Consider the following 14179-nt stretch of genomic DNA (forward strand, 5'->3'; position numbering starts at 1 on the left):
GGGCCTTCAAGAATTAAGCAACATAACCGTTTCAGGAAAAGAATCAGAGTAGGAGCTTTGTGGGAAAATGAAAAATGTTCTGAATTTGGACAAAAAGCCTACATGGAGAACTTGAATACAACATTACTGGTACAATTATAATTTTTGTTCACATTCTTATACAACATTTAGTATTGTTAGCAAGGCTGTTTTGAGATTGTATAAATAAAGGAGAAAAGTGCTTTCTTCCTCTTGGGTTGCTGCTACGCATCACATATTAATTTGCAATGTAATATTCTGTATGTGTCTAATCCCACCTATGTAGTTGTAAAACATTTGAGAGCTGGGACAGTGTCTTTTTTTCTCTCAGTACTCCCACAGACACAGATCACTAAGTCTGGCAAATATTAAATGATGAAGACATAGAGTAGGAGCTGGAAATAAGCTTAGAGGCCACAAAGTGACACTTCTTCAGGTTACAGTAAGTGCTCATAAAATCTGATAATTAGAATTGAATAAAAATTTTAATGAACAAAGATGAAGATCAAGTAAATGGAACACACATTTTGTTTACTCTGTTCTAAAGATAAAGGATACAATAATTTATAATGTATACATATTCTTATTCTGAACATTGGAGAGACTTACCTTCTATGAATTATTCTTTCATTCTTCCTTTATTTTTTTTAACTAATTTTGCTAAGAAACCTATTGCTTCTTTTGGAAATAAAGTTATGTCCAATTTTTTAAACAAAGGAACAAGGAATGGAAAGAGTACTAAGGAAAAGAAAAAAGAAAAAAACCTTATGAAACTTTAGAATTTTATGAAAGATGCTATCACCTTTATTTGGAGTGTATATGGGGCAATGGTACCATAGGTACAAATTGTAACATGGCTTACTCATTTCCTTTCTTAAGCCTTCTATTGTTTGTGAACTGGTGGGGGTCAACAAAAAGCCCCAAAATGGGAGGGAACCACTCTCCAAAATCAGGTGTCCTGTGTCCATCCCTGGTCTTCTAGATTAATTGCAAAGCTAGCTATGACTGACCCCTCAGCAAATAATTCCCTTGAGTGTTTTGGTCAGTTGATTTTTGAAAGCCCTCCCTCCCTAACATATGGCAATTAAAGAATTGAGTCTCCAGAATTCCTGAGATTGTGTTGTAATTTCTTTATGCATCAGTTTAATTCTCTATTCAATAAAGGGGTTGGACTTGGTGGCTTCTAAATTTATGTCCATCTCTAAATCTATTTTGATCCAACGTATTGAGTTATCTTCAGGAATCTTCAGACCAGTTCAGACCACTGAATTCTTAATTAACCATTCATGTAAAGAAGAACTAACTTACCTGTTGTAACCCTGAGTGGGTCCAGAATACTAAATCCATTTATTAATTTCCTGATTTCTCTGCTAAAAGAATCATCCTTGTTATTCAAGGAATCAACATTGATACCAAAGGAAGTACTGGTGATCACATCCATACTGTAGGCTCCCAAAATGCTGAAGAGAGAAAGCAAAAAATGACTGAAAACAGGCAGTACATCACCAAGTAAGGAAACGAAGTGAGCCTCTAAACCCATAGTGTGAAACTCTGTAGAAACCAGGGTCACTAAACCATTCCCAAAAATACTGTGGACCATATATTGAAATTAGAAAACCACATATTAATATTACCTATGTTCTATTTTATTTTTTATTTTATTATCTTTTCCCAATTACATTTTGATGTGATCTGGGCAGGTTTATCATCTGGTCTCTATGTTCAAGCCAACAGGGCATATGGGCCAGAGGTGAAAATAATCAGTAGCATCTACTAAGGTGAGATTTTTCAGAAAAATGTTGATTCTTTTCATTAAGTATCAATGAGTCCAAAAAGCATTTTGTAAGTGAATGAGTGAATGAATAAATGAATGGTAGCTTGGACATTCATGGGACAAAATACATAGCATTGCTGATTGGGATTATCACTTCCTGTTAGAGAAAGTTTAGTTTCCCTCATTTTACCAGGGGTACATTTTCCTCCCCACAGTGTGAGTACTCCCTATTTCCAATTAATAAGGTATCATTTACTAAGTGCTTACCATGTGCCAGACACTATTCTAGGCACAGGAGACATGGGAAAAATGCAAAAACATACTCCAGTCCCAAGAAGCTTATATTAAAATAGAGATTGTATACATACATAAATACACACTTATGTAAATCAATGCCTAGAAAATAAATACAGAAGTAGTGGAAGGTGGCCACATAGGAGAATGTACTAACAGTTCTTCTGTCTCCTTGAGATTAGCTACACTATCAATGCCATTCTTATGTATTTTTCCTATGTTTTAAATTTTTATTTATTTAATTTTTAATTTATTGAATAAAATAAGCATTTCCATAACATGATAAAAGAATAAAGATGTTTTCAAAGTACAAATCTAGCATGTACAACTTGCTATACTTTTAAAAAATATAGCAAAGTTATCATGTAAATTTATTTTTCCTTTGTTTTTCTTCCTCTTACCACCCTAGAGACACAAACACAGATATATGTATGTATGTGTATGTGTTTGTGTGTGTCAACATGGTAAAAGCAAAAGAAAAAAGTACACATGAAAGTGCAAATCTATTATGTACAACTTGCTATTCTTTTTAAATATGTAATTAAGTTATCATATAAATTTATTGTTTCCAATGCTTTACATCCCCCCCAAACTAGAGATGGCTACCATAATTCACATCACACAATTATGTGTGTATGTGCGTGTGTGTGTGAGTGCATGTAAAATCATTCTATACATACTTCCATTTATCAATTCTTTCTCTGGATACAGATAGCATCTACCTTCATATGTTCTTTTTTTTTTCTTTTTCTTTTTTTTCTTTTTTTTTTAGTGAGGCAATTGAGGTTAAGTGACTTGCCCAGAGTCACACAGCTAGGAAGTATTATGTGTCTGAGGCTGGATTTGAGCTCAGATCCTCCTGACTGTACCTCCAGGAACAATTTCTAGGCTTCACCATGATGGTGATTGCTTCCCAGAACGGTGGCTGGGTGTACTAGGCTACATGCAGTGTTAATCCCAGGTGTCCTGGGTGCCCTGTCCTAGGCTGTCCCCCAGAATACCTCATGTGAAGTAGTGGTGGAGATGGTGGTGGTACTGGTGACAATTTGACCTACCTGGTACACATCATCTCCTATCTCTTCCTCATGGCATCACTTGGTTCAGTTATTCTGGCTGGCCTATCACATATCAGTTAATTATTTCATGGATGGTCAGTGCTTCCTCTGCAGGATGTCCCCCCATAAGATCAGGACTGGGAATGTCATTTCAGAAGTAGAAAAAAAATGCTTAGGGGTATTTCCAGACTGTGTCTCCTGTACCCATTTGTCTGTTGGAGCCAGCTGGTCAACACTTATTGCCTGTGGAGATGAGATAAACAGGCCCATTTTCTACAGTGACCTTTCCCTTTAATAGTAGCCCAGTGGGCTGCATAAAAAGAAAGTATAGTTGTTGGAGAGGCATCACCTCCCCCAAGTTTTGGGGCCCAAAAGGTGTTGAAGGTTCAATTCACCCAACAAAAACTGTATTCTGTCTCCACCTTGACCTTCATGGCCCTTAGCTAGGGTATCTTGCCTGTCCGGTCTTCTGCAAGAATGTTAATAGTGAAAGAGGTCACAACAATACTTGATATGAGTGGCAATGACATCTTGTTCTAGTGTTGGTTGTGGTGGCAGTAAGAATATAAAAGGGATCTGAAAGATGTTGCAGAGATGGAATTGAAAACTGCAGGAAACTGAAGGAATCTGAGATAAGAGGGAGAAAACAGAGTTGATAAAACCCTCAAAGTTATGAAAATGGAAAACCATGTATATCAGAGGTTTCAAACTCATTGTTGATCTACAAGCAGCTTTAAGAGTCTTGGTTGCCACATTGAAATGAAATTGGAAATTGCTTAGCAAAATAAATAAAAATAAAATAAAATACTGTTGTTATTGTTCATCACTTCAGTCATGTGAAAATCTTCATGACCCATTTGGAGTTTTCTTGGCAAGTACACTGGAATGGTTTGCCATTTCCTTCTCCAACCCATTTTACAAATGAGGAAACTGAGGCAAACATGGTTAAGTGACTTGATCTGAGTCACACAGGCAGTAAATATCTGAGGCCAAATTTTAACTCGAGTCATCCTGATTCAAGCCTAATATTCTATCCACTGTGCCACCAAGGTTCCAAGCTAAGGTTGTGTACCATGAATTTGAATTGAGTGAAAGTGACACAATTTCTCTATGACTAGGCTTTTGTCCTGTAATAGAAGTAGGGAAATCTGTTATTGGGATTCAACCTAGAGTGAAAGTTTGAAAATTTGGAAATTTCTGGAAGAAAAGAGTTTGAGATATACCAGAAGAGGAGGTAGGAAATCATTAATGTGTGAAAACATAGGGTCACAGTCAAGCACTGAAGCAAATAAAACCTAAGGATAGGAAGCAGAAAAGGAAAATGGTCAAGGACCCCAATGTACAATAAAAGTGAGTACTAGTAGGTTTAATGAGAGTGAGTAGATCAGGTTAAAAAGAAATAAGTTGGTGGTTGAATTGTGAAATTTTAATTAGAGATTTTGTATTGGTGAGATTACTAGTTCAAAGGTGTTAACATACTGACTATAGGTGGGAAAAGAAACTCTTTGGAATTGTAGAGGTTGAGGAGTTGGATGTCAGGCTAGCAATTGAAATATCCATTAGTAGCCAAGAACAGATAAGATAGTAAACCTGGCAACAAAGTCATTGAAAAAAGTTGGGAAAGTTACTTGGAAGTGAGCAGATAAAGGGGAAAGTATTTAAGGTATAGTGGAAGAATGATCTGGAAACAACAATGATGATTAAGGAATATGCCTTCTCTCTCTTCTAACCCTATGAGTAAGGGGTGGAAGAAGAAGGAGACAAAAAAGAAAGCATTTTAAGGGATATGGTATTTTCAAGAGAGGGTCAGGTTTCTATTAAAGCAAAGAATTAGAAAGCAAGCAGTTGAAAAGTTTACAGGTATGTAGCAATGCCAGTAGATGATAGGATGAGTGTTCTTTGAAGGACAGAAGCAACAGGTGATGAAAAAATGGGTTGGAGTGGGTCTGGAGTGATTAGAATAAGGAAAAGTATTGAGTATAAAGCATTGTGAGTACTTGCACCTAAAGTGATGAAAAGGGATGACCACGATTATGAAGACAATATAAGAAGTGTGCTTACATGGCAGCTTACCCAGAACCAATCAATAAATTACCTTTTCTGAGACTTTAAGGTATAATTTAGAATCTTGGTATTCCAAAGCAATGAAAATGTAACATAATGAGGAAAGACCTGGTAGAAGATGATTGGCAGGCAAAAAGTCTAGTAGATTAATACTGTCAAATCAGCAAAGGACATTGGTAGCCATGCAGCTTTTCTGATATGAGGTGTCCCTATACATATATGTCTTGTTCACATGTGCTGCCTATGTACTTATCCCTTCAGACATGTGCTCTACTCATATGTGTACCAAGGTGTCATTGTGCAGGCATAATTCAAACAATGATCTCTTCTCATTGAATTTTAGTGTGTTTGTGGGGAGTGAGTTCAAAGTTTATTCTATTGCTGATTATTTTTCATTGCTATTAGCTATACTTCTTGTTAATGGACCATTTGTCCTGTGGCTGATTAGTAAAAGTAAAACATTAGTGTTAGTGCTCAAGAGCTAAGATTTGAAGAGAATTCTGGCCATCTTTCAAATCTCTAGAATCTGAGGTAGCTAATAAGAGGGTCCAGACTGACAGGGTATCAGGTGCTACACTAATGTTAACCAGTATATCATTGGTTACTCATGGAAATTAAAGTGAGTTTAGTTCATGTGGTATGTAATTTGCAGTTTCATATATAATCATACAATATTTCTAACATTTCTAACAATTCCACTATTGTTTAACTCTTCATACTCACTAAGAATGATAGTTAGTAAGTATGAATTATCACAAATTCATTAGATCCTAATTCATGGATCAGAATTAATAAGATTCTAAACAGTAAACTTAAAAAAGTGGAAGAATAGTCCTTTGAAGTAAAATAAATTCTCAAAGAAATATTCATTACCCTCATTGCTCTATATGTTATTACTTCACTGCTCATCTTTTCTCATTACTGTTGTTTTTACACGTTGAATTGTTCAATAGAATGGAAGTTCCTTCAGGGCAGGAACTCTTTTTCAATTCAGTCTTTATATCTGCATTGCTTAGCAGGCCTTTACATGGTAGACACTTTATACAATTTTTCCTTATTTCTTCAATGTTCACCTTATCATAGCACTGAACTAAAACAAGAGGATGTTTACAAACTCCATGACCAAGGGTCATATCATAATAGGTGCATCTGGTAATTCTATTGGCCTGAATTAGAATTCTGTGGCATTAAACAGATGTACAATGCCTCTATCTTCACAAATGTAATTTTGTGAGTGGGAAACTATAGTTGACTGACCATTGAGATGTTTAGGTATAATGGAAAGTTTACTTAGAATACTCAACCCCAAGTTTTCCCATATTTTTTAAAACAAGCCATGCCAAAATCTGCAAAACCCTGCAAAAAGAATTTTAAATTCAGGTATTGTATGAATTCTTAACAATGAAAAATGTTAAAAATGTCTTATGTTAGGAAGTTATATATAACATAATTGTATTTTTTGCTGTTGTTCTTATGCCCTTCACTTTGCTTGAAGGTTGTTGCCCAGCTCAAATGTCATCACTTCCATGGGTTCTTTCCTGACCTCTGAGGAGAAAGAGATTTCTTCAGCATCCTTGGTCTCTTGATTTTAACTCTAACACTTTTTTCCCATGCTATGAATGACTATTTAAAGTGGGGGTTGCAATCCAGTGCCTAGAACATTGTAAGCACTTAATAAAAACTTTTTAATTGATGGATTGATACAATCTATACATTTGTGCTCTCATTATATTCACACTTAAATTATAATTATCCCATTACATGTCATTTTTTTCTACAGGATGATAGCTCCCTTGAAGTCATCTATGATGACTTTTTTATCTTTACATTTCCCCTACTTCATGGGTTCTTAGTTAAGTGTCATTGAACTTTTTAGTGGCCTTTTTGAAAAGCCTATGAACGATTTCTCAAAATGATGTTTTAAAATGCATAAAACACATACCATTACAAAAAAACAATTTTTCTAAGAAAATACTTATCCCAAAACTTCATATTTCCATGTGAAGAATCTGTGATTTAATATCTAGCACAGTGTATCACTCAAAGTAAATGATTAATAAATGCCCATTTAAAAGATTACTGTTTTTCCCACTTCATGATTTTTTTAATTACATGTATTTACATGAATATAAAGATAATTTTCAACATTCACTTTTATAAGGTTTTTGTTTTCAAGCTTTTCTCCCTCCCTCTGCACACATCATCCCAAGACAGCAAACAATTTGATATAGGTTATACATGTAGAATTATATTAAATATATTTCCACATTAGTCATGTTGTGGAAGAATAATCAGAAAAAAGGGGAAAACTATAACAAAGAAAAAAAAACAAAAGACCAAAAAACACAAGTGAAAATAGTATGCTTCAATCTGCATTCATACTCCATATTTCTTTGCCTGGATGTGGATAGCACTTCCCATCACAAGTCTTTTGGAATTGTCTTGGATTGTTATATTTCTGACACAAAATAAGTCTATCATATTTGGTCATCGCACAGTGCTATTGCTACTATGTACAATATTCTTCTGGTTCTACTCACTTCACTCAGTAACAATTTATGTAAGTCTTTCCATGTTATTTTTTTCTGAAATCCATGTGATTTTGTGTAAAAAACATTTTGTAATTGTGTTCGTACAGTTCCTCGGTTTGTTTTGGCAGGTAGACTCCCGAATGTTTTATATTTTGTACATTTCTTTTAAATGGACTTTCTATTTCTCTCTCTTGCTGCAAGGATTTGTTGGTAATATATAGAAATGCTGATGATTTGTATGGGTTTATTTTGTCTCCTGCAACTTTGTAATAGTTGTTAATTATTTCAAGTAGTTTTTTAGTTGATTCTCTAGAATTCTCTAAGTATTCCATCGTATCATTGGCAAAAAGTGATAGTTTTGTTTACTCTTTACCTTTTTAATTCCTTCAATTTCCTTTTCTTCTCTTATTGCTAAAGCTAACATTTCTTTTTTTGTGTATTATTTCTACTTTATTAAATTATTGCTTTTTATTTTCAACTTTCACTTCCATAAAATTCTGAGTTCTAAATTTTCTCTTCATCTCATCCCTCCCCCACCCCAAGATGGTGTGCATTCCAAATATCCCTCCTCCTAATCTTCCCTCCTTTCTGTCTTTCTCTCTTCTCTTATCTCCTTCCCCTTCTATTTTCCTATAGAGCAGAATAGGTTGCTATACCCCATTGCCTGTATATCTTATTTCCCAGTTGCAAGTGAAAACAACTTTTAACAGTTGTTTTTAAAACTTTGGGTTCCAAATTTTCACCCTTCCTCCCTCCCCACCCACCCTCATTGAGAAGACAAGCAACTCGATACAGATTATATGTGTGTAGTCATGCAAAACACTTCCACAGTAGTTATGTTGTGGAAAACTAAGTATATTTCACTTCATCCTATCCCTCCTCCTCCCCCCATTTATTCTATTCTCTCTTTTGATCTTGTCCCTCTTTAGAAGTGTTTGCTTCTGATTACCCTCTCCTCAAATCTGCCCTCCCCCTCTATCATACCTCTGCTCTCTTATCCACTTCCCCCCTATTTTCGTGTAGGTTAAGATAGATTTCCATACCCATTTGAGTGTGTATGTCATTCTCTCCTTCAACCAAATCTGATGAGAATAAGATTCACTCATTCCCTCTCACCTTCCCGCATTCCCCCTCCATTGTAAAAGCCTTTTCTTGTCTGTTTTATGTGAAATAGTTTATTCCATTCTACCTCTCTTTTTCTTCTTCTCCTAGTATAATCCTCTCCCACCCCTTAATTTTATTCTCCAGATATGATCCCTTCATCTTCAACTCAACCTGTGCCCGCTCTCTATGTCTCTCTTTATCTATATAAATAAAAATATTTTTCCCTCCAACTACCCTAATACTAACAAAGGTCTCATGAGTTACAAATATCATCTTTCCATGCAGGAATGTAAATATTTCAACCCTAATAAGTCCTTTATGATTCTCTTTGCTGTTTATCTCTTTATGCTTCTCTTGAATCATATTTGAAAATATTACAGTGTCTTGATTTCTCATTAAGTCACTAGATTCCAATTGCTTCATTCTAATTTTTAAAGAAGTATCTTCTTCAGTGAGCTTTTGGACTTCCTTTTCCATTTGGCCAATTCTGCTTTTTAAGGCATTCTTCTCCTCATTGGCTTTTTGGATCTTGTTTACCATTTGGGTTAGGCTATTTTTTAAGGTGCTATTTTCTTCAGTATGTTTTGGGGTCTTCTATAGCAAGCTGTTGACTTGCTTTTCATGATTTTCTTGCATCACTCTCATTTCTCTTCCCAGTTTTCCCTCTACTTCTTTTACTTGCTTCTCAAAATCCTTTCTGAGCTCTTCCATGGCCTAGGACCAATTCGTATTTTTTTTCTTGGAACCTTTGCATGTAGGAGCTTTGACTTTGTTGTCTTCTTCTGGTTGTATGTTTTGGTCTTCTTTGTCACCAAAGAAAGATTATGGTCTGACATTTTTGTGAGGTTTACTCATGATCCCAACCTATTACTTGAGCTATAAACTCTTTGTTAAGGTAGGGGTCTGTTTCCAGTGTGGAGAATGTACTGTCCCAAGCTTTGGGGGTTTTGTGTAGCTGTTTTCAGAGATACTTCTAGGGACCTTTAATTTTCCATTCTTCCAAGGTGGTATGATCAAGGGCAAGGTGTTTGCTCCTTTCCTGGCCTGTGCTTTGGTCTATGAGTGACCACAAGCACTCTTTTCTGCCTTGGAATTGTGAGGACGGTTTCTGATCCACTGCCACTACAACCTCCACCATGCCAGAGTTCCTCCTCACCCCAGATCTGCCACCCAGAACTGTGACCCAGATCCAAGCACGGGCAAAGCAAGAGAATCTTGCCCCAGCACCAGCAAAGAGATCACTGCAATCCCCCTATGATCAGCCACTAGATTCCCTCTCAGTCTGTGGGCTGAACTCTGGAAGTAGCTGCCACACTGGGACTGCATCAGAACTGGGACTGGGACTGAGCTTCTCTCTCACTGAGATCAAAGACTTTTCCTACTGACCTTTTAAATTCTCTTTGGCATTTGTGGGTTGAGAAATCTGGAAAATGCCACAGCTGCCAGTGATTCAGTCCTCTGAGGCCTGCTCCATCTTCACTGAGGCTTGTTTTGCCTCTGTGCCCATGCTGAACTGTGTTCCTTTCCCAGCCCAGCTCAACAGACCTTTCCAATCAACTATCCAGATTGTCTTGAGCTGGAAATTTGTTTCACTCTGTCTTTTGGGGGTTCTGCTGCTTTAGAATTTGTTTAGAGACATTTTTATAGGTATTTGGAGGGATTTGGGGGAGAACTCAAGCAAGTCAATGCTTTTACTCCACCATCATCTCTACCCCCTAAAGGTAGCATTTTTCTTAAAGATAACATTTCTAGTACAACATTGAACAATAGTGGTAATAATGGGCATCTTTATTTCATCCTGATTTTATTGGAAAAGCTCCTAGTTTATTTTCCATTACATATAATATTTGCTCATGGTTTCAGATAAAGACTACTTATCATTTTGAGGAATGCTCCCTTTGTTCCTGTGCTCTCCAGTTTGTTTTTCTTAATAGGAATGAATGCTGTATTTTGTCAAAAGGTTTTTTTTACATCTGTTGAGATAATCATATGATTTTTGTTAGTTTTGTTATAGTTATGGTCATTTGTGCTGATAGTTTTCCTAATACTGAAGGAGCTCTGCATACCTGTTATAAATCCCACCTGGTCATAGTGTTCTATCCTCATGATAAATTGCTATAATCTCCGCAAATATTTTATTTAAAATGATGTTGATAATACTATTACACAATATGGATAGTACTGTGTACAATGTTTTCTTTGTTCTCATTTCACTATGCATCAGTTCATACAGTCTTTCCAGGTTTTTCTGACATCTGTCTGTTCATCATTTCTTAGAACAAAATAGTATTCCATTACTTTCACATACCACTCTTTCTTCAGCCATTTCCCAATTGGAGGGCATCCCCTCAATTTCCAAAATTTTGACACTCTGAAAAGGGCTGCTATAAATATTTTTTTCACATGTAGGCTCTTTTCCCTTTGGGCTACAGACCTAGTAGGGCTTTTGCTGGATCAAAGTGTATTCACAATTTAGGTGCCTTGTGAGTATAGTTCCAGATTCCTCTCCAGAATGGTTAGATTAGTTTATAACTCCACCAACAGCACGTTAGTGCCCCGGACATTTATGATTTTGCATTTCTCTCACATTAGCCAATCTGATAGGAGTGAAGTTAATTATCCTTTAGGTGTTGGGTAGGATTTACTTGTAAGTCCATCTGGTCCTGAAGTATCATCTTCCCACGTAGTGATGTAAAATGGTTTAACCAAATTGCACAACGTATTGTTTGTTTTTCTTTCTTGTTTATGTTTTTATGCTTCCCTTGAATCTTGTATTTGAAGATCAAATTTTCTGTTTAGCTCTGGTCTTTTCATCAAGAAAGTTTGAAAGTCCCCCATTTCATTGAATGTTCATCTTTTTCCCTGAAAGATTATCCTTAATTTTTCTGGATAGTTTACTCTTTGTTGTAATACAAGCTCGTTCTCTCACAGAATATCATATTCCAAGCTGTTTGATCCTTCAATGTAGAAGCTATTAAGTCCGATGAAATCCTGAATGTGGCTCCTTGATAATTGATATGTTTCCTTCCAGCTTCTTGCGGTATTTTCTCCTTGCCCTGTTAATACTGGAATTTGGCTACAATATTCCTTGGAGTTTTCATTTTGGAATCTTTTTCAGGAAGTGATCAATGGATTCTTTCAATAACTATTTTATCCTCAATAACCCCTTTACCTTCTAGAATATTAGGACAGTTTTTCTTAATAAATTATTAAAGATGCTGTCCAGGTCCTAATTTTGATTATGGTCTTCAGGTAATCCAATGATTCTGACATCATTCTTCTGGATCTATTTTTCAGGTCAGTTGTTTTTCCAATCAGCTGTTTTATATTCTCATATTTTTTTCATTCTTTTGAATTTGTTTGATTGAGTCTTGATGTTGCACAGTGTCACTTTTAAAGAGTTGTTTTCCTCAGTTAGCTTTTGTATTTTCTTTTCTATTTGGCCAATTGTACATTTTAATGAATTGTTTTCTCCAGTGGATTTTTGTATCTTCTTTTCATTTGGTCAATTCTACTTTTTGAGCAGTTTTCTTTATCCAAGGTATTGACTCTTTTTTCATAATTCTCTTGCATCCCTCTCAATCCTTTTCCCATTTTTTTCTTCTACTGCTCTTATATGATTTTTAAACTTTCTTTTGAGCTCTCTATAAGTTCTTTTGGGGCTTGAGATCACTTCTGTTTTGGTGGCATTTTCCCCATAGTTGTTTTGACATTTTTGTCCTCTTCTGAGTTTGTGTCATGGTCCTCCCTGTCACTATAATAACTTTCTGTGATTAGATACTTGTTTTGTTGTTTTTTGCTAATCTTTTTTGGCCTTTTTCCTTTCTTTTAAATTTGAGCTCTACTCCCAGGGAGGAAGGGGTACTGTCTCAGGCTTCCCTCACTGTTTACCTGGTAGTGTGCTGATGTTGCCCTGAGGCCCATGAGGGACCCTCATGTCTGGTGCTGCTCTAAGGAAGAGAAATACTGAGTGGCTAGTGCTGCTGGTGACCATAAGGGTCTGGCAGCTTACTTGGTGCAGAGCTGGGGTCCTAGTGGTGTTGTCTGGCATATGCCAGCTGGTGGGGTATTTCTTCATTTCCCTAGGGCTACACTCAAGCATTTGAAGTCAGGCCTCAGGAGGCTGCCTCTTCACCCTCAACTGTGCTCAAGCACATGGAGGTCTGACCTCTGGAGGATTCCAGTCTTTCCAGGGCTTTGCTGAAGCAGGTGGGAGTAGTATAGTGCTGGGCTGCCTGATTAGGCACCCATAGGGCAGTCTGTCTGTTTGCCCAGGAACTGGGTATTCTGCCGGCTGTTTTCCTAGATTTCTGTAGGGTTGGCATCTGCATATTTGCCCAGGGCTATGATGAAGCAAATGGAGGTCTGGCCACTGGAGGATGCCTGTTTTCTCAGGGTTGCCCTGTAATAAGTGGTGGTTCCCACAGTTGAAGTCTGCTGTTTCCTCTGGCTATGGGGAGGAACATGGTGGAGGTGGGGGGTCCTGCTGGCATTTATGAAAATTATGGAAAAATTCAGGGGTAACAATTGTTACCTCACCTGGGATATCTTGTGCCAGTTAAATCACAGGTCTCCTTGTTAACCTCCAGATCACTGAGGGCACAGGGCTCAAAAGGAAATTCCCTTTGAATCAATGTCTGAATCTGCCAAAGAGTATTGATAACACTGACAACCACTGAGACAGAATTTAGTATAAAACATGTTAATGAAGCCCTTTGTCCAATCAAAAGAGGGCCTGAATACTACTACATACTCCATCCTATAACAGTAAATGACAAGTGCACTATAACTTATCTTTAGGAAATCTGCAATCTTATAAAGAATAACATGACTCTACACCTTGAGTTGAAAGTCCAAATCTCTCATTTCACAGGTGAGGAAACTGAGACCTAAGGAGAATAATTGACTTGCCCAAAGTCACATAGGTAACACGTATCAGAGCTAGCATTTGTACCAAAGTCTCCTGAGCCAAGAGCAAATGCTCTTTCCACAGTGCAAAGAAAGTAAAGGAAAACTTATAGAAACTTACTTTGTAGCAATAAAGAACATTTCCAAGGAAAGGAAGAGGTGCTGGTCCCAGAATTCCCATGTCCTTAAAGAGCTTGTGTGTCCAGGTCCCATATCTATAATATGAAGGAAAGATTACAGAGACATTAGAGTCAAGGCAAAGACTAATGACACAAATGGTATAGTCCACTTGTCAGCAATCAGAAAGGAAGGAACTATAAAGTTAATTCTGAGGCAAACCTTCATTCATTCAGATCCAGATGCCAAGGGGGCATTTCCATGGCTCCCACAAACATCCTGAGATATTACAAGGCCAGGCTGAGATTCTTTGA

The 14179-nt window shown here is 36.8% G+C and overlaps 1 pseudogene; it reads right to left on the minus strand.

Annotated features, from left to right (window-relative positions):
• Window positions 1-1558, minus strand: part of LOC144456522 (cytochrome P450 3A24-like) — a 44787-nt pseudogene extending 43229 nt beyond the window's left edge.
• Between the last annotated feature and the right edge of the window lie 12621 nt (window positions 1559-14179).

The sequence above is a fragment of the Phascolarctos cinereus genome, unplaced genomic scaffold (assembly GCF_003287225.1).
Source record: "Phascolarctos cinereus isolate Bilbo 61053 unplaced genomic scaffold, phaCin_HiC Scaffold_4;HRSCAF=312, whole genome shotgun sequence".
NCBI lineage: Eukaryota > Metazoa > Chordata > Mammalia > Diprotodontia > Phascolarctidae > Phascolarctos > Phascolarctos cinereus.